The sequence below is a fragment of the Mustela lutreola genome, chromosome X (genome assembly GCF_030435805.1).
Source record: "Mustela lutreola isolate mMusLut2 chromosome X, mMusLut2.pri, whole genome shotgun sequence".
In the NCBI taxonomy this organism is placed as follows: domain Eukaryota; kingdom Metazoa; phylum Chordata; class Mammalia; order Carnivora; family Mustelidae; genus Mustela; species Mustela lutreola.
The window spans coordinates 76,156,037-76,183,496 of NC_081308.1; the positions used below are offsets into that span (position 1 = coordinate 76,156,037).

A 27,460-nucleotide genomic window follows, 5' to 3' on the forward strand; every position below is an offset into this window, starting at 1 on the left:
TTGACAGACAGAGATTACAAGTAGGCAGAGAGGCAGTCAGAGAGAGGAGGAAGCAGGCTCCCTGCTGAGCAGAGAGCCCAATGCGGGGCTCGATCCCAGGACTCTGGGATCATGACCTGAACCGAAGGCAGAGGCTTTAACCCACTGAGCCACCCAGGCGCCCCACCACAGAGAAGTCTTAAGAAGGAAACAAGTAGGGAAGATTCCGGGAGACCCCTAAAGATTTTGCTCACCAAAAAACTACACTGGGAACTGAAAACTAGAGCCGTAAGCACATGAGTTAATGCTGCGGAAGTTCTAAGGAGTTTGCCTATTTCATGAACCTAAAGGCTTGGGTTTTAATGCTTACATGGGGACAGGAGAGTCCTTAGGATCCAATAAGGCAGGGAATAGAAAATGAGATATTCTCTCATCATGTCTGGATCCTTAAAGGATTACACTTCAGTGAAAAGATGAAGGGGGTGTGTGTGCAGGGACCACACTTAACCACAAGAGAGAGACAAAACAAAAATTGTTTTATCCAAAGCCCTGGGTAGAGGAATATAACTCTATATTTATAACCAGTGGTCTGTCCTCACAAGGTTGGGAGTTTGAAATTACACTACATGATCCAAGAAACCCTTAACCAATAAAACACCATGAAGGAAAAGTGGCTCTGGGTCAGTAGTACCTCTGGAGACTTGGTGGAAGCAATTGCTAAAACTTTATGAAGTGATATAAGGCCACATGAAAGCACCACAGATAGAATCCCCTTATGGTATGTTTATAATATAAAATCCCTTATGATATGTTCATAATCTAAAATTATACAACACATGAAGTGAGGATTAACAGATACAACAAATGGGGTGGGGCAGCTGAGGTATGGGCATTTTTGTGGGGACTGTACCCTCTCATTGCAGTTGGGTTAACCTTTCACATTGTATAATGGAATACCATAAGCAATTTAAATGAATGAACTACATCCCCATCTATCAACATGGAGAAATGGCAAAAACATAAAAATTGAGTGATAATGGCAAATTGGGAAAGAATATATTGAGTGATATTATTTATAGAAAGTTTCAAAACTTTATATGCAAAACACTACTATATATAATTGATGGATACATATATATGTAGGAAAAGTGAAGAAACATTTAAGGGAATTATAAACACCAAATTCAGGATAGTTTTATCTCTGGAAAGAGGAGGAGTAAAAGTTACACTGGAAGTTTCTTAAAAAATATATTGAGAGAAAATATGGCAAAATGTTAAGATTTGACAAAACTCTGAATGGTTACATGGTGACCTTTACATTATTGTGTACTTTCTGGAGTGTTCTTGAAATATTTCATAACCAGATTATAATGAAAAATATAAATGGTAGAGATAAGTAACATTCACTAAGTATGGCATAATACTCCTATTATCTTTCTTAATTTTACTCATTTGACTGAATATAACCAAGGCAGTTAGGATAGGGGTTAGGTAATAATTCACTCTGGTATAGAATGAAACAGAAATTAGTTTTTTTTTTTCCATTGAGAAATTTAGAATATAAGAAATGGTACATTAGAGCAAGCAAGCAAAACTTCATGTACTCAAAACCCTTAGACTGCAAATTTTACCCAGGGCATCTGCTACAAGATATTCTCCCTTCTTGCTAATCTTGTTCACCAGTCACATATCAAGTTATAGAATGACATTTATTAATTGTTCTGGTATACCTGGTACTATTTGAGACACTGCACTGGACAGATCCTACAGAGGGTTAGAAAAAAAAAAATCATCTATTAGACTGTTTAGATATATTTCCCGGGTGGTATTCTAACCCCTGTTGTTGGTAGGGGAGTACCAATATAGTAATCTTGATATGACTGAGATAATCAGCCCAACCTTCACCATAAATTTCCTACTGATACTGAAAGAGGCCACATTCACATGAAATATTACTGGCCGACTAAAAATAAATAGGCTAAATCAGGTTAAGGTCCCAAAATGGACAATCAAGTTAAAAATGTGAATCACACAATCAGCATTCTCATTTGCCTGGGGATATCTTTGTTACATGAGTAGCAGCATCAGTGTTTCCAACTTCCTTGTAAGCAGCTATAGATGAGCTGTAACCAACTGACCTTTAGAGTTTTTCATTTCAGTCATACTGATCCATGTTTTTATACACACACACACACACACACGCACGCACACATACACATCAATCCCCTCATCAGGGAAAAAACAATTTTTAAATATTTTCCCACATTCCAAGAAAACCAAGGGGATAAAGTTCAGGATCAGAAGTTGTATACAGTTAAAAAATCATAAAATATTATGCCATCAACTATTATGGTATTATCAAAAGCATGAGAAATCCACTTAAATTAAATGCATTTTTTTACAAAGACCTCCTTTCATTATCAATTACACTATGAAATGCATTGCTACTTTAGTATATAATATTAAGAATCCCTTCATTTGAAAATTAATTGCTATTAAGTTTTAGGGTAAATGAGTCCTCTGAAAAATGAATTTAAGTATATAATGTAATAGAGGCATCTATAACCATTTATTTTAGTAAGCCATCAACAAATTACCTGGTTTTCAACACAATTTAACTAATAGTAGACATATACTATATAGAAGAAACACAAGAAAGTAAAGAATGTTTAGGATTGGTTTATATGAATGTTATTTTTAACTTCAATGCTTTAATATCATGAAATGCAAGTACAAAACATTGTATGAGTATATACTGTACTACATGGAGATGGAATAATACATTTGTGTTTTTATCAGAATCTGTATCACCCAGTGCTAGCCACCATACCAAAGGCTTTCCACAGGGATTTTCCTACTCTTCCTATGAGGTTTTAGCATGAATAAAAAAGCTCACAAATCCTTTCAACTACTGCAGATTTATATTTATCTTAACATTCCTGTTCAGCTGCTTTGGAGAACTGCTAAGAAATACAAAATTACCTTAGCCAAGAATTTTGGCTAAAGAATTTTGTTATTTCATGTTAACCAAGATCTCCCTTTTGTTGGCATTGCAAAGACACTATGCACATCTATGGGGTAAGAAAAAACAGTCTCAATAGCCCTCTTACTGTTTAGGAAGGCAAATTACCATTTCTTGAAAAGTACAGATTATAATAGTTATTGGCTAAGCAGTATTTCATGAAAACCCATGTACTTAACAGCAACAGAAAGTGATAAAACCCCATATGTACTAAAGAAAACAAGTTTGGAAATATTTAAACTAGTGTTTTACCTACCTCTACACTGGTTTAACCACATCAAGTAGGAGTAGCATCAGCCAATAAAGAAAAGTGTCCAGAATTCAGCTTCCACAACATATCTCAGCTATTTCAGCTAAGACCTTTTTTTTTTTTTAAAGATTTTACTTATTATTCGTTTGACAGAGAGAGAGAGATCACAAATAGGCAGAGAGGCAGAGGGAGGAGTGGGGGAAAAGCAGGCTCCTTGCTGAGCAGAGAACCTGATGCGGGGCTCAATCCCAGGACCCTGAGATCATGACCTGAGCTGAAGGCAGAGGCTTTAACCCACTGAGCCACCCAGGAACTCCTCAGCTAAGACTTTTTTTAATGACAAACCAAAAAAATGATGAAAGTAGCATTTACTTTTTGGAAATAAAAAAATGAAAATATGGCTAATTTCATAAAATATTTGAAACTAATTTTGTTTTTATAAAATGGTAATTATCTTTTTTAAAATTTTCATTATTGTTCTTGTGATTAAGAAATTCGGTCAAAGTCATGTCAACCTAAAGACTGACAAGGGATAAGCTTTGGGGTATTTAAAATAACATGATTGGAAAACTGAACCACATTTTTTTAACTGTGTTATGTTAGTCACTATACAACCACATTTTTATTTGCCAGCATTATGCTTTGGTCTTGGCAGAATCATCTTTGTTTCTTCTTTTTACATCCCAATTATAAACTTTGGCCATACTGACTTCTGTGGTAGTAAACTGATCTCGAAAAAAGTCAAGGTCTTCCTCAAGAAAATCAAGATTCTTTATGGCAGTCGATAAATTCTTGTCCAACAACGCCTGAGCCTCATCATTATCATATTCAAGCATTACATTAGCCCCCAACCATAGACACGCTTTACCAGTAGGAAGAACTAAAGTTTTGCAATACAGGTTATCTGTAAGAATCTGGTCTCCAGTGAACTGCGGGACTCTATTTTCTTCTGCATCTATTTTAGAATTCCTAAAGTGTGCTTAATTTCAGAAATCTAACCCTTTAGACTCCTTTTCTTTGGAGCAAGGTTGAGTTCATAAACATACTTCTGGTACTGTTCATCCAGCCTCTTTAGTACTGTATTTGCAGTCTCATTCCTTTGCTGTTTCATGAAGAATCTACATCTTCCACAAACACAGCCTCAGGAATCCCTAGGTGGAGCTGCTGTCCATTCCCTTTGGCCATTTCTCCTAACCCACAACTGTCCTTTGCGGCCATTATCTTGGGGAAGTGAGTGCACCAATTGTGTGGATGTTATAAAGGAAGAAGTCCAATGACCAGACACTGTCAGAATTCATCAAATTTCCTCTTAGTTTTAAACAAGAACAGGTTGTATTTTGTGCTCTTGGAAAGAATTACTTGATATCTACCATAAATTTACACAACTGCAAAAGTGTACATCTGCATATGTTTTTCATGCTCCCTCTCACTGGCTTTTTTTTTTCCCATTCCAGTCATGCCCTTAGGGAAAATATGTGTTGCTCACAATGGTGGCATTTGTTTTCTCTCACATCTGTGTTTTTCTCACATAGCTTATGCCCAAGTGACAAAAGCCAGTGGTTTTGTCATCAGCTAGATCCTAAGAACTGACCTTTACTGCCCATCTACTTGCACTCACCAACCTTTGTCCCACATTATTCCTTAAGCTCTTCCTGCCAGCTTGTCTCATAACTCAGGCAAACAGAAACCAAAACTACCCTTCAAGCCATAGCCACTGCCCTAACAAGACATCCAGCCAGTCCAGACCAGTTTTAGTGCAAACCCTGACCCTGACTTGCACCTGCACAGATAGACCAAGGATTGACATCTAGAATGACTGACAGTACCTTTATCTCATTATAATACTAAAATCTCTGTCCAGAGAGGAGCAGAAGCCTCATTTACATAAATACAATGTGTGTATAGGCATGTTTCCCTAAGGAGCAACCTATGCTTGCCTCTACAGAGGATGACAAGTCTTTCCTATCTAAATATTCATCTGAACCCTAAAATAAAAGGTACCCATTCACCCTTGCTCGAGGAGTCATGGCTTTAGAAGTTATTCCCCACCATCTCCTTACTTGCTGCAAATAGTTTCTTTTGTGTGACCACTCACCTGTTGTAGTTTCTATCTGTAACTCAGCAAGGAGAGAACTCATGTTCAGTTAGCTTGAAAAAAAGTGCCACATAAAATGAGATTGATGAAAAACAATTTTGGTTGAGAGAGGGATATTTGGTGGCAATGAGTTACTGAGTAAACATAGGTAAGAAGCAGAATAGCAAGCAGTATTTGAGAGCAGCATTTAAAACTCAAACAGCAGACTTTTAAATAAGAAGCAGGGAATTACAAGAGAAGTGGGGAAATAACAATTGCTTACACACAGGTCTTTGGGGCAAACTGCCAATAATAATACAAATGATCATCACAGCTAGCACTAAGTACTTACTAAATGCCAGGAGCTTTACATGTATTAACAGATTGCATCCTACAGGCAGAGTTTCACAGATTTGGAAACTAAGGCAGAGAGGTCAAGTGACTTACTCAAGGTCATTTAGTAGATGGTATGGCTGAGTGGAAACTCAGGCAATATGGTTCCAGCAGATTCTCTGTTAACTATCATACAAACTGCCTCACTGTCCATACCATCTTTTCTTGGCATTGCAAAGGAAAGCAACATGAAGTCAGATGGTCAAAGTTACTCTCTGAGTTGTTCTAACTCTTGACAAATTGCAAAGATTATTATAAAAAATACCATAAATTCTCAATTTCTATACATTTTGTCTCATAAAAAGTACATGTTTATTCTTTGTACATATGAAATGGATTATATGCACTTCATTTTGGATAGAACATAAACTTACAGTAGGAATAACCATGGGAATACTCATCTTTAGAGTACCTAGCAAATTATGAATACTTTGCAATTCACATTTTAAGAAGTAATTTATAAAGTATATTGGTAAGCTAGGGATTTTCAAATATAGAAAAGTAACCATGAATTATTTGGAGGTAATAAGGTTCTGCAAGACAAATGTTTCTTCCAGTACAATTAAATAGCAGCCTAGCAACCCAAAGGTTAACACACCTTTAATGATGGACAATTAAGCTACCGAAGACAGTGAATACTATTGAGATGCCAGTCAGGCCCCAGCTTTGGTGCAGTTCATACCACTCATCTTGGGGTCTAACATAATGCCTAGCAAGGTAGCTCTGTACACCCACCTTAGGGTTGTATGGGGCCTAGGGGCAAGCAAGTATATATTTCATGGGACTTGCCTAAAAAACAAAACAAAATAAAACAAAAACAAAAAAACAAAAAACAAAACCAAAATTACAAATTGTAGTGAGTACGAACCTTTAATAAATAAAGTGTAATAAGTATATGAATAAATAATATATAGTAACAGCAAACTCCTACTAAATGAAAAACAGAAACAAGTTGCAAACTAACCACATACCAAGTGAGCCTAAACCATATGCATGTAGTGATAACAAACTAACCTCGTAGTATAGCAAGTAAGCCTAGACCATATGCGTGTAGTGATAACAAACTAGCCTCGTAGCAAATACCACATAGCAAGTAAGCCTAAACCATATGCGTGCAGTGATAAGATTAGCGTGGAGCAAAAAGTTGTAAACATTTTTTTACTTATACGAAATATCGTAAAGACCAAAAAATGTTTTTGACATGTGTGTGTTTTTGATGTGCAAGCATGAGAAAAATAAGTGATGTAATGTGTTTTCGAAGGAGACTTAGCACAGTATATAAAAGAGGCATCGGGTTGGACTGAGGTGAAGCGAGTTCCCTGTAGGGAGGACATCATCGCTGGTGTTACCGACGCCCCGACAGCTTTGTTGCCGACCACCCGCTGGCTCTCAGTCTCAACTTCTGCGGTGACCTCTCTGTCTAGATTGTGAGGCGACGTCTCCTTCTCCGTGACAATTCCAGCGGACCGTGACCGGACCACGATAGTGGTGCGGACCTCGTCCCAATAAAGATCAAGTGAGTTACATCATATCCATCTCTCTATCTCTTCTTTACACATCGCGACCTCCTGGTGGGACGCAGGGGTTTTGCTCACGTCACAAATGTACTAAATATAGTAGGTATTAACTACCAAAAAAAGTCACTACAAAAATACCTTTGAAACACTTTATCAAATGCTATTAAAAACCAAAAAGGTCCGTTACAAGAGAATTCTGAGTGACCACTGATTATCATCACTGTACTTTAGTGATATCCCCACTTAAATTGTACTGGTAAAGCAGAAGTTCATTCAACAGTAATGTTTCATGAGAGACAATAAAGCTTCAGTGATTGCATCTATACAAAGTTCAACTGTTGTATTTACTTGTTAACTATATTCAGACATATACATTTATCAGAGTACTATATTTGAAACAACACATTGAGTTTTCTATCATGTTATCCAGTATCTGCTGGCCACAAAAATGAGTACAGGGAAGACTTCTTGTATGTGTTTACATTTATTTTTATATATTTAAATACACACAAGTTTAATACATATTATGTAGTATATAGCATTTTTATGGGTTATATACTTATATCGCATATTTATATTACCACATCATGTTTATATTTCTTAGCAATGTGTTTATACTATCATCCCTCCTTTTTTTTTTTCTTTCTTGGTATCTGGTTTCTTTTTTTCTAGCAGGAAGCAGGGGTAAGGGAAGTATTATTGTTGCTGTAATTGGTCTGTCTCCTGGGAATGCAAAATTGGACAGCTTCATCTCCTCTCCCCTACTCAAGAATCCCTTTGCAACTCAAGCAATTGTCATGCAACTCAGCACAAACTTCCTATTGGTCCAGAACTAAGTGCTTTCTTAAGAACATGAGCTAAACAATAGGAACCGACTCCTGTAGCCTTAGGAAACAGTTATGTTCATAACAATCCCAAGCCTTGGTGTAAGTTCTTAGGATTCATTACTCCATGAAATTTTAGACTATCCGGCAAGACCATTAAAACAAAACAAAACAAAAACCTTCAAATGAGTGGTCCATTACAACATGGCCTCACTCACAGTGGTCCAGTATGACCAAAATGACAAGCCCTACTTGATACTGGTCCTGGTAACAGAACTCAAGGGAATTTGTTTGGCAAGCAGCCATTCACCAAAACTAAGTGGTCACTAAAAGTCAAGTGTATAATATCAGCTACGACATACAAATTGCAGAGATCAGCTCTTGAAAATGGTTGTGAAATCAATATAATGGTCTATGAGCTGAGACTGTCTACATGCCTATCCTGATTCCCCTACTTACTATCTGTATGAATACACTTTAGTTCTCAAGATTATAAAATGCAGGTAATAGTAATACCAGTCACAGAGAGTTGTCTAAGGGACTAAGTGAGTTAATGAATGTGGCTGTAAGGACCTATTTAGCTGAGTGCTTCCATCCGGTTAATAAATAACTTTGTTGTTTAAAACTTAAACTGTCCCGGGTCCCTTCCCCCAGGGGACTTACTTAAAAACAAGTCCCGGAAACCAGTCTGAGGTAACAAAGCCCAAATACAAGGGTGGGTTGGGTCAGGGAAGGTGGAGACATTCAATCAGCGCATACTGTCTCCTAGCTACCAAGGAGTATGGGCCCTGCCCTTGGGGTGCCTTTTGGGCGCCCATTCTGACTAAGGTGATAGGCTAATTCAAATAGCTACTATGGGGTGAATTGTAGTTCACTGGCCACCTGTGTATGGTCAGGCTCAACCACATGGCCCTTGCTCTATAAAAGTTAGTCTGTGGGGCAGGGAGGGGTCGCCCTCTCTGTAAGGTGCGGCCCCAACTGGTCTGTTTGACGGTCGGTTTGATTCTTGATACTTGGCGCGAAATGAAGCTTTGCTTAACCTTCCGCTTTGTATCAGTCTCACTTCTTTGACCACGGACCCATTATTGGGGGACCCAACAGTGGCGTGTTTATTCTGTGCCTGGCATATCATAAACATTCCATAAATTGTAGCTTTTGTTAGGTGCCACTTTCTACAGCAAAAGGGACAATGATTATAGACTATACCACACATGTGGGGTTTGTAGGCTACTTTGCTGTTATTGACTCTGAGAATCTGCCTGCATTAGTCAAGGCCTATATTTTCATCTAAATGTAAGCAATTTAGGTAGCTGTTCAATTCAACTACCTTCCCAGAAGTGAACTGTGACAGTTCTAAGAGAACTACTGATGTTGATAAGGACAAGCACTGAGATTTACTTCTTCATTCCCAAATATTTATGAAACTAGACCTACTATGTAACAGATGCAGTTCTGGGCAGCACTAGGGATATAAAAATAAACTAGACGAATGCTGTCCTTGCTGAAATACAACTTAACTAGCACATGAGAGACAATAAGAGATAAAATAATAGTAGATATTGATGTGTGTTCTGAAACAAAATAGGATAATGTAAGGGTGACCTGGGGAGGGTATGAATGCTAGAGAGGATAATCAGGGAGAACTTCTCTGAGGAATTATATGAGTCAAGACCTGAGTGACCAGAAGAAATCAAGCATGTGAAGATCTAGAGGAATAGTCTAAGCAGAAGAACAGCAATTGGAAAACTTGGAAGTGCAAAGTAGCTTAGTGTATTTGAGGAAGAGAGAAAGCCAGTGTGGGGCTGGAACACAGTGAACAGGATAGAAATATAATATGAAACGGGGTCACAGAGGTAGTCAAGGGCCTGATCATGCAGATCTTCAAAGGCCAGAGTGAAAACCTTAAAATTTATTCAAAGTACAATGAGAAGCCACCAGAAGTTCTGAGTAGGGGTGCCTGGGTGGCTCAGTGGATTAATCCTCTGCCTTCAGCTCAGGTAGCAATCTCAGGGTCCTGGGACCCAGCCCTGCATTGGGCTCTCTGTTCAGCAGGGAGCCTGATTCCCCCTCCCTGTCTGCCTCTCTGTCTACTTGTGATCTCTCGCTGTCAAATAAATAAATAAAATATTTTTTTTAAAAAAGGTTCTGAGCAGAACAATGACATAATCAGATTTATAACTTGTTTTGTTTTTATTCTTAAAACTTTTTATTTTGAAAAACTTCAAATGTACTAACAGTAACACAATATAGCTTCTTTATACCCATCACCCAGATTTACCATTTATCAAGATTTTATAGCATTGGACTATATCTTTTTTTTTTTTTTACTTTAAAAAATTTTCATGGGGTGCCTGGGTAGCTCAGTGGGTTAAAGCCTCTGCCTTCCCAGGGTCCTGGGATTGAGCCCCACATTGGGCTCTCTGCTCGGCGGGGAGCCTGCTTCCTTTCCTCTCTCTCTGCCTGCCTCTCTGCCTACTTGTGATCTCTGTCAAGTGAATAAATAAAATTTTTTAAAAAAATTTTCATTCCAGTACAGCTACCATACAATGCTATATTAGTTTCATGTACCATACAGCCATTCACCAGTTCTACACATTACTCAGTGCTCATCATATTAAATGTACTCTTAATCCCTTTCACCTATCTCATGTACCTCCTTACATACCTCCCCTCTGGAAAACATCATGAGTCTTCTTTTGTTGTTGTTTTCTGTTTGTTTCTTAAATTCCACATATTAGTGAAATCATATGGTATATAAATATATTTGTCTTTCTCTGCCTGACTTATTTCACTTAGCACTATCCTTTCTAGATCCATCCATGTTGTTGCACACACCCCACATCTTCATCGTTACTCATCTATTAGTGGATATTTGGGCTGCTTCCATAATTTGGCTAGTGTAAATAAAGCTGAAATAAACATAAGGGTGCTATTTGCTTTTGAATTAATGTTTTCATAGTCTTTGGGTAAATAACCAGTAGTGGAATTACTGGATCAGATTTATATTTTTTAAAAGATGAGCTTGACTGCTGTGTAGAGAATTGTCAATGGGTCAAGAGTGGAAAAGGGGAGACCAGTTATGTTTGCAGTAAGACCAAGTGAGAGATGATGGCAACCTGAAGCAGGGTAGTGTCAATGGAGATGAAGTTGAGAGACTGAAGATGTGTATGAGATATAAAGCTGAGAAGAATTGCTGATGGACTGGATGTAGCAAGGATATGTCCTCCTGAAGACAAGTTTAGGGTAATTCAGATATTAACAATCACATTTAACTCTTCAAGGCTCCCTGTACAAGTAGAGCTCTGAAGGATTTTTGCAGAAACACTCCTCTTCCAACTAGGGTGTGATTATTAGAGCCAGCTAATTGTTACCAACCTTAACAACCACTATATCTACCCTGGCCATTCATTAAGACTGTTACTTAATACTCTGGGTACAGATATCTACACAAGAGGGTACGAGGAACAGATTAGTTTTTCAGTCTTCAAAGTTACCATGCACCTGTAAGGACACAGCACTGCTGATAATTCAAAAAATCATAGATCACAAGTATCTGAGTCCAGTGGGTATTTTTTTAAGATTTTACTTATTTTTGAGAGCAAGAGAATACATGAGTGGGGGACAGAGGAAGAGGGAGAAGCAGACTCCTCCCTGAGTAGGGAGCCTGATGCGGGACTCAATCCCAGGACCCGGAGATCAGGACCTGAGCTGAAGGCAGATGCTTAACCAACTGAGACATCCAGGTGCCCCAATGGGGCTTTTGATGCAAATTTCACACTCATGAAAAGGTTGGGGATGGACAGACTGCCATTTAGGCCTTGCTTCATTCTTGAAAGGCATAATAATCATGCTTAACTTAGAAAAAGCTGCCAAATAGCAATATATAGCCTTCAGGAAACTCAATCCCAGAAACTGCCTTTATTTTATAGATCTTAGCCATTTATCTAGCTTCCTCTGTTCTTGCTGATATTCTATGGATGATGTACTCATTTTTTTTTAGCTTCTCCAATAGTCCTTAAATTAGCTTTCTATAGGAAAAGTCACAATAAAACTATGTTTTATATGACAGAAACAGATCTGTATTAATAACAGCACCAGGGGACCAGAATAAATTAATATAAATTATAGAATACAAGTCATCATTCAATCTTTTTTTTTTTCCCCATTAGCTCTCTTTTCTTTGAGGAGATGGGTGAAACAAGTGAAGGGGATTAAGAATATACTTACCATGATGAACACTGAGTAATGTATATAATTGTTGAATCACTATACTGTACACTTGAAACCAATATAAGAGTGTATGTTAGTTATACTGGAATTTTAAAAAAATTTAAGTTATCATTCAATATTAAAAAAAAAAAACAAACTAAGCCTTCCAAAAATACTGGAGGTCAATTTATATGCTTGGGTCATGACCTATGCTCTGTATCTATATACCATATGTAAAATGGCTCCTCGGTTTGTATGCAAACCAGAAACACCAAGTCAACTCAGTAATTCTCCAACATAGCCTATTACAATGACATCAATGGAGATTTTGAAGGGAAAGCACTGTTACCTAATTTACTCTTTAAACATAATTTAAACTAAGCTTTTAATAAACCTGAACTTTTTAGTCTGAACACACAGACTAGCAGCTTCATGGTTTTTTTTTTTTTTCTTTTAATCTGCCACATATCTACATAAGCAAATTCATTTAAAAAGAACTTTCAAACTCAAAAAGCTGCCCTTGGTTCAAACTTTTAAGATGTAGCCAAAAAGTCTATAATAAGTCTGCTTAGGCTCTCCATGACATTTCTTTTGGTTAATTTCCTTTCTTGGCCTCATTCTCTGCTTTGACATTCTATACATGATCTGTTCATTTCTTATATTAATACTTCCTATTTAAATCACTGATCCATTTTGCAACCAGCTCTTCAAAACTCAAACTGTACAAATAACACAGGTAAATAGACATCAATTATAAATCAGGGCAGTAATATACTTTTTATGTAATGCCCTTTATGACTATGTCTGGTATAGTGTGGGTTTTTCTTTTTTTTTCTTTTTTGCTTCTATTTATTTATTTATTTATTTTTATTAACATATAATGGATTATTGACCCCATGGGTACAGGTCTGTGAATCACCAGGTTTACACATACCTTCCCCAATGTCCATAACCCGACCACCCTCTCCCTACCCGCCTCCCCAACCACAACCCTCAGTTTGTTTTGTGAGATTAAGAGTCTCTTATGGTTTCTCTCCCTCCCGATCCCATCTTGTTTCATTTATTCCTTTCCTACCCCTCAAACCACCCATGTTGCCTCTCAACTTACTCATATCAGGGAGATAATAGGATAATTGTCTTTCACTTATTGACTTATTTCGCTAAGCATAACACCCTCTAGTTCCATCCACGTCATCACAAATGGCAAGATTTCATTTCTTTTGATGGCTGCATAGTATTCCATTGTATATATATATCACATCTTCTTTATCCATTTATCTGTTGATGGACATCTAGGTTCCTTCCATAGTTCAGCTATTGTGGACATTGCTGCTATAAACATTCAGGTGCATGTGCCCCTTTGGATCACTAGATTTGTATCTTTAGGGTAAATACCCAGTAGTGTGATTGCTGGGTCACAGGGTAGCTCTATTTTCAACTTTTTGAGGAACCTCCATGCTGTTTTCCAGAGTGGTAATACCAGCTTGCATTCTAGTGTGGGTTTTTCTTAATACAGACACAAGAATCCTCGAAGCTGATGTTTTCTGAGATCCCTACATAATGACTCCTAGGATCCTTTTCATGGGTTGAAAAATATGGGAGGCAGATCCATCTAGGAATATAGTCACTTATACCATTTTCCTGCCTTCTCACATTGCCTTATGAAACAATCCTTCAGCTAATACTCTTCAGCTCAATATTTTACTATTTACAAGCCTTAAGTGTCAACTATAAATTGGGAAGCAGCTGAGAGTTACTATGTTGACTATCCACAATCATTTATAAAAATGTCTAAAAAAAAAAAAAAAAGTAAACATTTCTAGGGAGAGCCTACTGTAAAAATCTCCCCATGTAAGAAGAATTCATTTAATCCACCCATTCCTTTTTTACCTCAACCCCACTGTAAGAGGATATTTTAAAGCAGTGTTTGATATAAAATTTTATCAAAGACTTGAAAATCTAAATGTTCACTGACCCCTCCTTGTTCACATCGTATTTATCCCTCCCAAAGTAACCGGTCAAATGGTTGATGCATAATTACCTCATAAAAACCATATTCTTTCTTCTTTGGGTTACATTTTCCATAATTTTACCAGCTATTTATTAAAAACTGATTGCCAGTTCAAACAGCCTTATTTCTCTGTGATTCCTGGGCTCCTTCTTTAAACTATAAACCCTCTATACCTTCTCCATCCTTCTTTAAACTGTATATCCTCTATACCTCCATCCTTCTTTAAACTATACACCCCCTATACCTTCTCCATACCCCCACATCAACTTATTTCCTTTAACTGCCCCACCCAAACCAAATCCCTGCTCAGGCCCTTTCAGTCATGAATACTTTCACTTTTTCCCCCTTGGATGAGACATATCAATTCATACAGTAAAATAAAATAAAGTATAGTCATTTGTGTTGGGCAAATCCTAGGAAAGACCTGCAAGCTTTCTCAATTCAAAAGCTAATGATACTGGGGCACCTGGGTGGCTCAGTTGGTTAAGCGGCTGCCTTCAGCTTAGGTCATGATCCCAGGGTCTTGGGATCCAGCCTGCATTGGGCTCCCTGCTCAGTGGAGAACCTGCTTCTCCTTTTCCCTCTACATGCCATTCTGTCTACTTCTGATCTCTACCTCTCTGTCAGACAAATAAATAAAATCTTAAAGAAAAAAAAGGCTAATGGTACTAACCTGGAACATGATTTAGCTAGGGCTACACATAAAACTGGAATTGCTCAAATCAACCAACTAGCCACTGGCACTATGCTAGTTTCACAGTGGATGCACAGACTTAGCCTTCTGTTAGGTAAATGAGAAAAATGATATTATTAAGTCTAACAACTGGAAAAAATTAAAGACTATATTTTGTGGTAGAAACTAGAAGTATTCTAAGGGAATTGAAAGAAGAGGTCAACGTGTGTTGGAAGAGTTATGGAATGTGAAAAGTAGAGGAAACCTTTAAAACAGCTAGACCAATTTCCTGTTACAGAATATCAGAGAAGGTAAACTTACTTGCCTATAAGTACAGTGCTTCTAGAAGTCAGGTGTAGTGAAAGATCTGATGGCTAGGCCTGTGTCAACTCTTGAAGAGGAACAGGTCAGACTGTTGGGGGTGGGAACAGATCTTAAAAAGTGGAAAAGTAGTAAGAAAATGCAGAAAGCTGAGAGTGTGCATAGACACTGGAATAATTAAATGGATGCACAAACTGGGGCACCTGGGTGGCTCAGGTGGCTAAGGGTCTGCCTTTGGCTCAGGTTAGGATCTCAGGGTCCTAGGATAGAGCCTGTATTGGACTCTCCACTCAGTGGTGAGTCTGCTTCTCCCTCTCCCTCTGTGATCTCTCTCGCTTACACTCTATCTCAAATAAATAAAATCTTAAGGAAGGAAGGAAAGAAGGAAGAAATAAAGAGAAAGAACAAACTGGAAATGACAGAAAGGATCTGAAGGATAAAATTATTACAGAATGGGGTTAAAAGGTAAGTGAAAGTGTTCGTATCTGATGTGACAGAAAAGAGAATGCCACTGGAAGTGCCATGTTGGTATGATGAAGGAGAAAGATAGTGGGAGTAGGAGGACAGCTAGCAATTATAAACCTAACCATGGGAGAAGAGTAGAAACTGAGGAAAGCTTAACTCTAAGAAAGAGAAGAGGTAACACAGTAGTCAGGACAGAGTCAAAGGTTAATCCCAGAATTACTGTTGATTTGTGAGACGTAAAATACCACTGGAATGCTTGTGGTTCCCTTAAAGGGTGCTCAATGTATAGAGTTACTCAAATTCCAAATCTATATTTCTGAGGTAATATTAACAGCATTAATTCACTACATACCATAGTTGCTAACTATGAGTGATACAATGAAGGGCATTTTTGAAGAGCTATAATAAATTTTTTAAAACTCAATTTGGTGAAATATATCATCCTCTGACATGTACAAATAAAAATTTTCATTTACCTATAAGTTACCAAATGGACGTCCATGCAATAAATCTACTTATAGATAAATTTTGTATGACCTCACAGTTTAAAAGAAAAAAAGTTACTTTAGCATAAACAATCATTTGGATCTCTGTCTTCCTTGAAAGAGAGAATCTAGGGGGAGACAAGATGGTGGGGAAGTAGTAGGAGGCGCCTTTTCAACCTGTACCCTAAAGTGAGCTGATTACTTACCAAAGAACTCCGATCATGTATGAAATCAGCCTGAGATCAGCATTATACACGTCTGGATCTCTACAGGGGCAGAAGACGCCAGTGGGCAGGTAAAGCAGAGTGGGAACGTTGGACTGATATCGGAAGATAAACAAAAGGGGAAGAGAGCCACCAGAGGAAACCGATTGGAAAGTAATTCCCCTAATACGAGAGTGCCCTGCATCTGGGGACCAGCATTAACTTGGAGACTGGTTGAAAGCACTCCAAAAGAGCAAAGGATCATGGGGGCTAAATTGTGAGGAATCGGGGTGGCTAGGGACAGGGGCTTAAGTCCCTGGACCCAGGACAGCCTCCCCTGGTGCTGAGCCAGAGAGAGTGCAGCAGAGAAACCAGGTCTTGGTCCCTAAGCTGCCAGCGTGCTGGAGAATGCATAGGGTCTGGCTCCAGTGAGGGGCTGGGAGCCTTGCCAGAAGGCAGAACACAGAGCTGTGCTACAGAGCCTGAAACACCTGTGCCCCTCACCCTCCCCTGAGAGAGGTGCACGAAGGCCCAGCCTGGTGCTCTCAGACCTGCACCCTGCTAACAGAGCCTGACACGTGCGCACCACCCACAGCCTCCCCTGAGAGAGGTGCACTCAAGTCCTGCGCTCTTAGACCCAGAAAGACCAGGTACTTCCAGCCTGGGCCAGCAGGAAAATCTCAGTGTGCAACTGCTGCTTGGAACCTCTCTGGCAGTCTGGAGCTGCCCAGACAGCCGCCGCTGCCTTGGTTTTGGTACAAGCAAAAGATTCTGCGTCCCCAGGGACCCTGACTTGGAACCTGCTCTGCAAGCGGCCAAGGGGAAATTTATATGGGCTCTGCAGCACACACAGGAAAGCAAACTGAGGCTTCTCTCTGAGAGGGAGGTCAGGGTGCAGTTTGCTTTCCTCTAAACCTACAAAAAACAACAAAAGCGGTCAAGGCAAGAGGGGAAAAAAAAAGGTGAACAAACATAAAAACCCCCAGAGAACAAAAGCCTGAAAAAACCTGCTTCCTCAGAGCCCACCCCCTTGAGAGGGGCAGGAGAGGACATAACTCAGGAAACATCACTAACAGAAAACCCACGTGGCAGGCCCCTCCCCCAGAAAACCAACCAGGAAAAAAAAAAAAAAAGACTATAATAGAACAACCACCACTACTTCATAGGACAACTTTTATATTTAATTCGTTCCCACTATTCTGGCTCATTTTTTTTTTAACATAGATAATTTTTAGCCTATTTACCATCACGGTAAGCAGTCCAGTACATCAAATTCCATAATAACCTTCTAACCTGAACTTTTTGATACATACACTTGTGTTTTTCTTTTGCATTTCTATTTTTTTAAATTTTTAAATTTTAGTTTAGTTTAGTGTACTTTATTCCTTTCTTATTTTTATTTTCTAATATTCATATAGAGTTAAACTTCAAAGTGATCCCCTTTCCCCAATCAATACTACCCCTATAGGCAAACCAATTTTTTTTTTTTTTTTTTTTTTTTGGTAAACCAATTTTTAATCCCCCTTTATCTTAGGAAAGTTGAGTCCTTTAACAAAGATATCAAGATACATCCAGGAAGAATCAAAACAACCTTCCTTGCCCACACTGAGAATTTATAACCACTCTCCCATCTTTTTCTTCCACCAGTGTTTCTGTGTTTTTGTGTTTGTCCTGATAGTATATACATCTTACACATGGGGTTCTTTTTGATGAGGTTCTTCCTTTATTTGCATATATATATTTTTTCTCTTGTCATATACTTTTATCAGTCTGTTTTTCTGTTTTTGTTTGTCTACTTCATAAATCTTACCTTGGGGCCCATTTGGGCTGAACCTTCTCTTTTATCTTCCATTTCTTTCCTGTCTCTCTCTCTCTTTTCTTTTTCTTTTCTTTTTTTCTCATTTGGGTGGGGAATCCTGATTGCTCAGAAGCACTCCAGGGTGCACCTTGACTGCACCACGGTCGATACATCCACCTACATCTGCTCAGTTATCTCTCACCAAAATGACTAGGAGGAGGAATGCCCAACAGAAGAAAAATACAGAGGGTGGACCTAACCCTTTGTCTGTGTTGATAGCCGTTGAGAGCTAACGGCTATCAACATAGACAATATATCGGAAAGAAAATTTAGGCTAACAATTATCCAGGCAATAGCTAGGTTGGAGAGAGCCATGGATGACCAAATGGAATTGATTAGGGCCGAACTGAAAGCGACCAGGGATGATGTTCACAATGTTAGGGCAGAGCTAAAAGCTACCAGGGCTGAGATTCACAATGCTCTCAATGAGTTCCAATCTAATCTAAATTCTCTCAAAGCTAGGGTAACTGAGACAGAAGATAGAATTAGTGATCTGGGGGACAAACAGATAGAAAGAAAGGATCAGGAGGAAGCCTGGAACAAACAGCTTAGAAATCACGAAAACAGAATCAGGGAAATAAATGATGCCATGAAACGTTCCAATGTCAGAATTATTGGAATCCCTCCCTGAAGGGGAGGAGAAAGAAAGAAGTCTAGAGATATAGTGGAACAAGTTCTTCATGAAAATTTTCCCAATCTCGTGAATGGAACCAGCATTCATGTACTAGAGGCTGAATGGTCTCCACCCAAGATTATAGATTCCAGAAAAACATCAAGGCACCTGATGGTCAAATTTAGGAATCATAATTGTAGATAAAATCTCTTGAAAGCCGCTAGGACAAAGAGGCTCCTTACTTACAGAGGAAAACCCATCAATATAACGGCAGACCTGTCCACAGAGACCTGACAAGCCAGAAAGGGCTGGTAAGATATATTCAGGGCACTAAATGAGACGAACAGGCAGGCAAGAATACTTTATACAGCAAGACTGACATCCAAAATGGATGGAGAGATAAAGAGTTTCCAAGACCGGCAAGGCTTAAAAGAGTATGCAACCACCAAGCCCACACTGCAGGAAATATTAAGGGGGTTCTATAAAAGAGGAAAAATCCTAAGAATAGCATTGAACAGAAATATAGGGACAATCTACAGAAAGAAAGACTTCAAAGGTAACACGATGTCAATAAAAATGTATCTGTCAATAATCACTCTCAATGTGAATGGCCTAATATCGCCCATAAAAGGGCACAGAGTTACAGAGTGGATAACCCACTCCATATGTTGTCTACAACTGACCCATTTTAAACCTAAAGATACACCCAGACTTAAGTGAAGGGATGGAGAAGCATCTTTGATGCAAATGGGCTTCAAAAGAAGGCTGGGGTAGTGACTCTCATATCAGACAAATTAGATTTTAAACTAAAGACTGTAGTCAGAGATACAGAAGGAAACTACATCATTCTTATAGGGTCTGTCCACCAAGATGATCTAACAATTGTAAAGATTTATACCCCCAATATGGGAGCAGCCAATTACATAAGAAAACTGTTAATCAAGACAAAAGAGTAATATTGATATGAATACATTAATAGTAGGAGATCTTAACAGACCTCTCTCAGAAATAGATCATCGAAGCATAAAATCAATAAAGAAACAAGAGCAATGAATGACACATTGGACCAGATGGACCTCATATATATATACAGAACATTCCACCCTAAAAGAACAGAATACTCATTCTTCTCAAGTGCACACGGAATCTTCTCCAGAATACGCCACATACTGGGTCACAAATCAGGACCCAACCGATACCAAAAGACTGAGATTATTCCCTGCATATTCTCAGATCACAATGCTTTGAAACGGGAGCTCAATCACAAGGAAAAGTTCGGAAGGAACTCAAACACCTGGAAGCTAAAGACCACCTTGCTTAAGAATGCTTGGATCAACCAGGAGATCAAGGAAGAACTGTAACAATTCATGAAAACCAACGAGAATGACGACACTTCGGTCCAAAACCTATGGGATACAGCAAAGGCGGTCCTATGGGGAAAATACATAGCCATCTAAGCCTCCCTCAAAAAAATTGAAAAATACAGAACACACCAACTTTCTCTACACCTTAAAGAACTGGAGAATCAACACCAAATCAAACCAACTCCACACACAAGAAAGGAAATAATCAAGATTAGAACTGAGATCAATGAGGTAGAAACCAGAGATACTGGGGCGCCTAGGTGGCTCAGTGGGTTAAGCCGCTGCCTTCAGCTAAGGTCATAATATCAGGATCCTGGGATTGAGCCCGACATCGGGCTCTCTGCTCAGTGGGGAGCCTGCTTCCCTCTCTCTGTCTCTCTGCCTGCCTCTCTGCTTTCTTGTGATCTCTACCTGTCGAATAAATAAATAAATAAAATCTTAAAAAAAAATAAAAAAGAAACCAGAGATATAGTAGAACGTATCAATGAAACTAGAAGCTTCTTTTTTGAAAGAATCAGTAAGATCGATAAACCATTGGCAACACTAATCCAAAAGAGATAAAGCCCAAATTCATAAAATTATGAATGAAAAGGGAGAGATCACAACTAACACCAAGGAAGTAGAAACAATCATCAGAAGTTATTATCAAAAGTTTTATGCCAATAAATTAAGCAACCTAGATGAAATGGATGCATTCCTGGAAAACTATAAACTCCCAAAATTGAACCAGGAAGAAACTGACAACCTGAATAGACCAATATCTAGTAAGGAGATTGAAGCAGTGATCAAAAACCTCCCAAAAAACAAGAGCCCAGGAGCTGATGGATTCCCTGGGAAATTCTACAAAACTTTCTTTCTTTCTTTTTTTTTTTTTTTAAGATTTGTTATTTATTTATTTGATAGACAGAGAGAGATCACAAGTAGGCAGAGAGGCAGGCAGAGAATGAGGGGGAAGCAGGCTCCCCGCTGAGCAGAGAGCCCAATGTGGGGCTCGATCCCAGGACCCTGAGATCATGACCTGAGCTGAAGGCAGAGGCTTAAACCACTAAGCAACCCAGGCGCCCCTCTACCAAACTTTCAAAGAAGCAATAACACCTATTCTCCTGAAGCTGTTTCAAAAAACTGAAGAAGGAAAACTTCCTAACTTTTTCTATGAAGCCAGCATTACCCTGATCCCCAAACCAGGCAAAGACCCTACCAAAAAGGAGAATTTCAGACCAATATCACTGATGAATATGGATGCTAAGATTTTCAACAAGATCCTAGCAAACAGGATCCAACAGCACATTTAAAAGATTATCCACCATGACCAGGTGGGATTCATCCCTGGGCTACAAGGATGGTTCAACATTCGCAAATCAACCAATGTGATAGAACAAATTAATAAGAGAAGAGAGAAGAACCACATGGTCCTCTCAATTGATGCATAAAAAGCATTTGACAAAATCTAGCATCCATTCCTGATTAAAATGCTTCAAAGTATAGGGATAGAGGGAACATTCGTGAACGTCATCAAATCTATCTATGGAAGACCCACATCAAATATCATCCTCAATGGGAAAAAGCTTGCAGCCTTCCCGTTGAGATCAGGAACATGACAAGGATGCCCAATCTCACCACTCTGTTCAACATAGTATTGGAAGTCCTAGCAACAGTAATCAGACAACAAAGAGAAATACAAGGTATCCAAATTGGCAATGAAGAAGTCAAACTCTCTCTCTTCACAGATGACATGATTCTTTATATGGAAAAGCCAAAAGACTCCACCCCAAAACTACTAGAACTCATACAGCAATTCAGCAACATGGCAGGATACAAAGCCAATGTACAGAAATCAGTGGCTTTCTTATACACTAACAATAAAAATACAGAAAAGGAAATTAGAGAATCGATTCCACTTACTATAGCAACAAGAACCATAAGATAACCTGGGCATAAACCTAACCAAAGAGGTAAAGGATCTGTACTCGAGGAACTACAGAACACTCATGAAAGAATTGAAGAAGACACAAAAATATGGAAGACCATTCCATGCTCTTGGATCGGAAGAATAAACATTGTTAAAATATCTATACTGCCTACAGCAATCTATACTTTTAATGCCATTCCGATCAAAATTCCACCAGTATTTATCAAAGAGCCTGAGCAAATAATCCTAAAATTTGTATAGAATCAGAAGAGACCCCGAATTGCTAAGGAAATGTTGAAAAACAAAGATAAAACTGGAGGCATCACGTTACCTGATTTCAAGCTTTACTACAAAGCTGTGATCATCAAGACAACATGGTACTGCCATAAAAACACACACAGAGACCAGTGGAACAGAGAACAGAGCCCAGATATAGACCCTCTACTCTGTGGGCAAATAATCTTTGACAAAAGAGGCAAAAATATACAGTGGAAAAAGACAGTCTCTTCAATAAATGGTGCGGGGAAAACTGGACAGCTATATGTAGAAGACTGAAACTCGACCATTCTCTTACACCATACACAAAGATAAACTCGAAATGGATAAAAGACCTCAAAGTGAGACAGGAATCCATCAGAATCCTAGAGAAGAACATAGGCAGTAAACTCTTCGATATCAGCCACAGCAACTTCTTTCAAGATGTCTCCAAAGGCAAAGGAAACAAAAGCTAAAATGAACTTTTGGAACTTCATCAAGATCAAAAGCGTCTGCACAGCAAAGGAAACAGTCAACAAAATAAAGAGGCAACCCACGGAATGGGAGAAGATATTTGCAAATGACAGTACAGACAAAAGGTTGATATCCAGGAACCATAAAGAACTTCTCAAAGTCAACACACACAAAACATACAATCACATCAAAAAATGGGCAGAGGACATGAACAGACACTTCTCCAATGAAGACATATAAATGGCTTTCAGACACATGAAAAAATATTCATCATCACTAGCCATCCGGGAGATTCAAATTAAAACCACATTGAAATACCACCTAACACCAGTTAGAATGGCCAAAATTAGCAAGACAGGAAACAACATGTGTTGGAGAGGATGTTGAGAAAGGGGAACTCTCTTACACTGTTGGTGGGAATGCTAGTTGGTGCAGCCACTTTGGAGACAGTGTGGAGATCCCTCAAGAAATTAAAAATAGAGCTTCTCTATGACCCTGCAATTCCACTACTGGGTATTTACCCCAAAGATACAAATGTAGTGAAAAGAAGGCCATCTGTACCCCAATGTTTAAAGCAGCAATGGCCACGATCACCAAACTGTGGAAAGAACCAAGATGCCCTTCAACAGATGAATGGATAAGGAAGATGTGGTCCATATACACTATGGAGTATTATGCCTCCATCAGAAAGGATGAATACCCAACTTTTGTAGCAACATGGACGGGACTGGAAGAGATGATGCTGAGTGAAATAAGTCAAGCAGAGAGAGTCAATTATCATATGGTTTCACTTATTTGTGGAGCATAACAAATAGCATGGAGGAAAAGGGGAGATGGAGAGGAGAAGGGAGTTGAGGGAAATTGGAAGGGGATGTGAACCATGAGAGACTATTGACTCTGAAAAACAATCTGAGGGGTTTGAAGGGCCAGGGGATGGGAGGTTGGGGGAACCAGGTGGTAGGTATTAGAGAGGGCAGGGATTGCATAGAGCACTGGGTGTAGTGTAAAAATAATGAATACTGTTACCCTGAAAAGAAATTTTAAGAAATTAAAAAAAAAAAACGACCTTACCTTTAAAGATTAAAAAAAAAATAAAACCAAGATCATATACTATTCATCTGGGGCATCTGGGTGCCTCAGTGGGTTAAAGCCTCTGATTTTTGCTTCAGTCATGATCCCAGGGTGCTGGGTTGGAGCCCTGCATTGGGCTCTCTGCTCATCAGGGAGCCTGATTCTCTCTCTGTCTCTGCCTGCCTCTCTGCCTACTTGGAAACTGTGCCTGTCAAGTAAATAAATAACATCTTTAAAAAAAGAGAGAGAGAATCTGGCAACACTAGGTCTATAATCAAGACTTATAATCACATAGCAGCTTCTCTCCTTAGATGTATCCTGTGCTCAACACCTCACCATGGTTTCTACTGCTCCAACCATCTTCTTCCAGCCCACTTCACTTCCTATGACCTGCCTGGTCCCTGCAGACATTTGGCATCACAATCCTTATGCCTCAGTTGCTCAGTAAGTTTTCTTTTGATATTTTTATTTGACTTGTCATAAATGTTCTATGTTAAACAACTAGTATTCAGGATGTTATATATTAATATTTTAAAAATGAATCTTCTATAAGAAATCAAAGACAGCAGAAATGTCTGTTCATGTCCTCTGCCCATTTCTTGATTGGATTATTTGTTCTTTGGGTGTTGAGTTTGCTAAGTTCTTTATAGATTTTGGAAACTAGCCCTTTATCTGATATGTCATTTGCAAATATCTTCTCCCATTCTGTCAGTTGTCTTTTGATTTTGTTAACTGTTTCCTTTACTGTGCAAAAGCGTTTGATCTTGATGAAATCCCATTAGTTCATTTTTGCCCTTGCTTCCCTTGCCTTTGGCGATGTTCCTAGGAAGATGTTGCTGTGGCTGAGGTCGAAGAGGTTGCTGCCTGTGTTCTCTCAAGGATTTTGATGGATTCCTTTCGCACATTGAGGTCCTTCATCCATTTTGAGTCTATTTTCGTGTGTGGTGTAAGGAAATGGTCCAATTTCATTTTTCTGCATGTGGCTGTCCAATTTTGCCAACACCATTTATTGAAGAGGCTGTCTTTTTTCCATTGGACATTCTTTCCTGCTTTGTCGAAGATTAGTTGACCATAGAGTTGAGGGTCGATTTCTGGGCTCTCTATTCTGTTCCATTGATCTATGTGTCTGTTTTGGTGCCATCCAGATGGCCAACAGACACATGAAAAAGTGCTCCATATCACTAGGCATCAGGGAAATACAAATCAAAACCACAATGAGATATTACCTCACACCAGTCAGAATGGCTAAAATCAACAAGTCAGGAAATGACAGATACTGGCGAGGATGCGGAGAAAGGGGAACCCTCCTACACTGTTGGTGGGAATGCAAGCTGGTGCAACCACTCTGGAAAACAGCATGGAGGTTCCTCAAAATGTTGAAAATAGAACTGCCCTATGACCCAGCAATTGCACTACTGGGTATTTACCCTAAAGATACAAACGTAGTGATCCAAAGGGGCACGTGCACCCGAATGTTTATAGCAGCAATGTCCACAATAGCCAAACTATGGAAAGAACCTAGATGTCCATCAACAGATGAGTGGATCAAGAAGATGTGGTATATATACACAATGGAATACTATGGAGCCATCAAAAGAAATGAAATCTTGCCATTTGCGACAACGTGGATGGAACTAGAGTGTACCATGCTTAGCGAAATAAGTCAAGCAGAGAAAGACAACTATCATATGATCTCCCTGATATGAGGAAGTGGTGATGGAACATGGGGGCTTAAGTGGGTTGGAGAAGAATCAATGAAACAAGATGGGATTGGGAGGGAGACAAATCATAAGTGACTCTTAATCTCACCAAACAAACTGAGGGTTGCTGGGGGGAGGGAGGTTGGGAGAAGGGGGGTGGGGTTATGGACACTGGGGAGGGTATGTGCTTTGGTGAGTGCTGTGAAGTGTGTAAACCTGGCTATTCACAGACCTGTACCCCTGGGGATAAAAATATATGTTTATAAAAAATAAAAAATTTAAAATAAATAAATAAGTAAATAAAAGAAATCAAAGACAGCTAAATGCCAATGTTAATAGAATTGGTACAATTTTGAGAGTGTCCACTGATTTTATTAGCTATAGAACATGTGGGAAAAGTGAAAGGTATTTGATATTCTGAGGTGGTCAGTATTTTTTTGAAAAAAAGTAGGGTCTAACAAGTAATAGTGGTATCATGGGAAAGCCTGTGAATCTAGATTTATCTAGATTTATCTGTAACTGAAATTACAGGTTTTTTTTTAGATTAAAAAATACCTATGAAATGAGAGCCAGTGATAAAACAAAATTTAAAACTTTTACTGAATTCCTCTTAAAATGCTAACACACTTATACTTCAGTTAATAACCATTTATACATAGATACTCTTCACACTTTCCAGACATTTGATAGAGTTAAGAAATTAACACAATGAAAATACAAATTTGAAACATAAGCAATGGTTATTAATGTGAAATTAATATCTGGGTCTCCCAAATAAAAGACAGTTTTCCTCACTTGTGAAAATGTCTTTCTTTTTTCAAATTAGAGAGGGAAAATGTCACTTTCAGATATACGAAATAATTATACTGCACATTAACTTAAAAAAAAAAAAAAGACTTGTTTTCTAACTTCACAAATCTTGGATTATTTTTCCAAAATACACTTTCTTTTAATAGGCTCTGACAGAGTATAATGCGTGACTGCACAAAGCTATGGTTAGAGCTTGTTTTTTAAGTATCTTCAGCTATCTGTCATGAATGGTGGAGACCTACTATTCCCATACATGCAACTGTAAAAAAAATACAAAACTCAGCAGGAAGGAAATTACTCATTTGTTCCATTGTAATTAAAGCTAAAAAGAACAGGAGAATCCATGTAATTCTTCCTGAAACATACGAAGCACTGAATCTATAACGAGATATGTTTTTTCGTGTAAGTTTCAAATATTAAACTGCCACTTCAATTACTTGTTTATAATAGAAAAATTATAAATAAGAAAAATTCACCAAAGCACTCTAATGTCTTTCTAACACATTATTCAGATAATTGTGTATATTTGGAGTATAATCTAACTCTGATGCCATTAACCCCAAATAAGATTCAAATGAAAAGAATTTTAATTAATCCAGTACTGCTTCCAATGAGTCTGATTTTACTGAGAGAGAGCAAATCAACATTGTACTCAATTTCAAATTTGCCCTGGTACATTTAATTGTACTACAGATAAATTAACAGTTGTGAAAATGTTTGGCTGGTAGCCCTATCCTACATCGCCTTTTAAAAAGCAATTTCAGGGGCACCTGGGTGGCTTAGTGGGTTAAGCCGCTGCCTTTGGCTCAGGTCATGATCTCAGGGTCCTGGGATGGAGTCCCGCATCAGGCTCTCTGCTCGGCAGGGAGCCTGCTTCCTCCTCTCTCTCTCTCTCTCTCTGCCTGCCTCTCTGCCTACTTGTGATCTCTCTCTGTCAAATAAATAAATAAAATCTTAAAAAAAATAAAAAATAAAATAAA

The 27,460-nt window shown here is 38.6% G+C and overlaps 1 protein-coding gene and 1 pseudogene across 2 annotated transcripts in view; both read right to left on the bottom strand.

The window, feature by feature from the left end:
- Positions 1-27,460, bottom strand: part of CHM (CHM Rab escort protein) — a 229,309-nt gene that overhangs the window by 96,299 nt on the left and 105,550 nt on the right. The gene's annotated exons all lie outside the window — the stretch shown is intronic.
- LOC131821211 (prefoldin subunit 3-like) lies at positions 3,668-4,551 on the bottom strand (annotated as a pseudogene).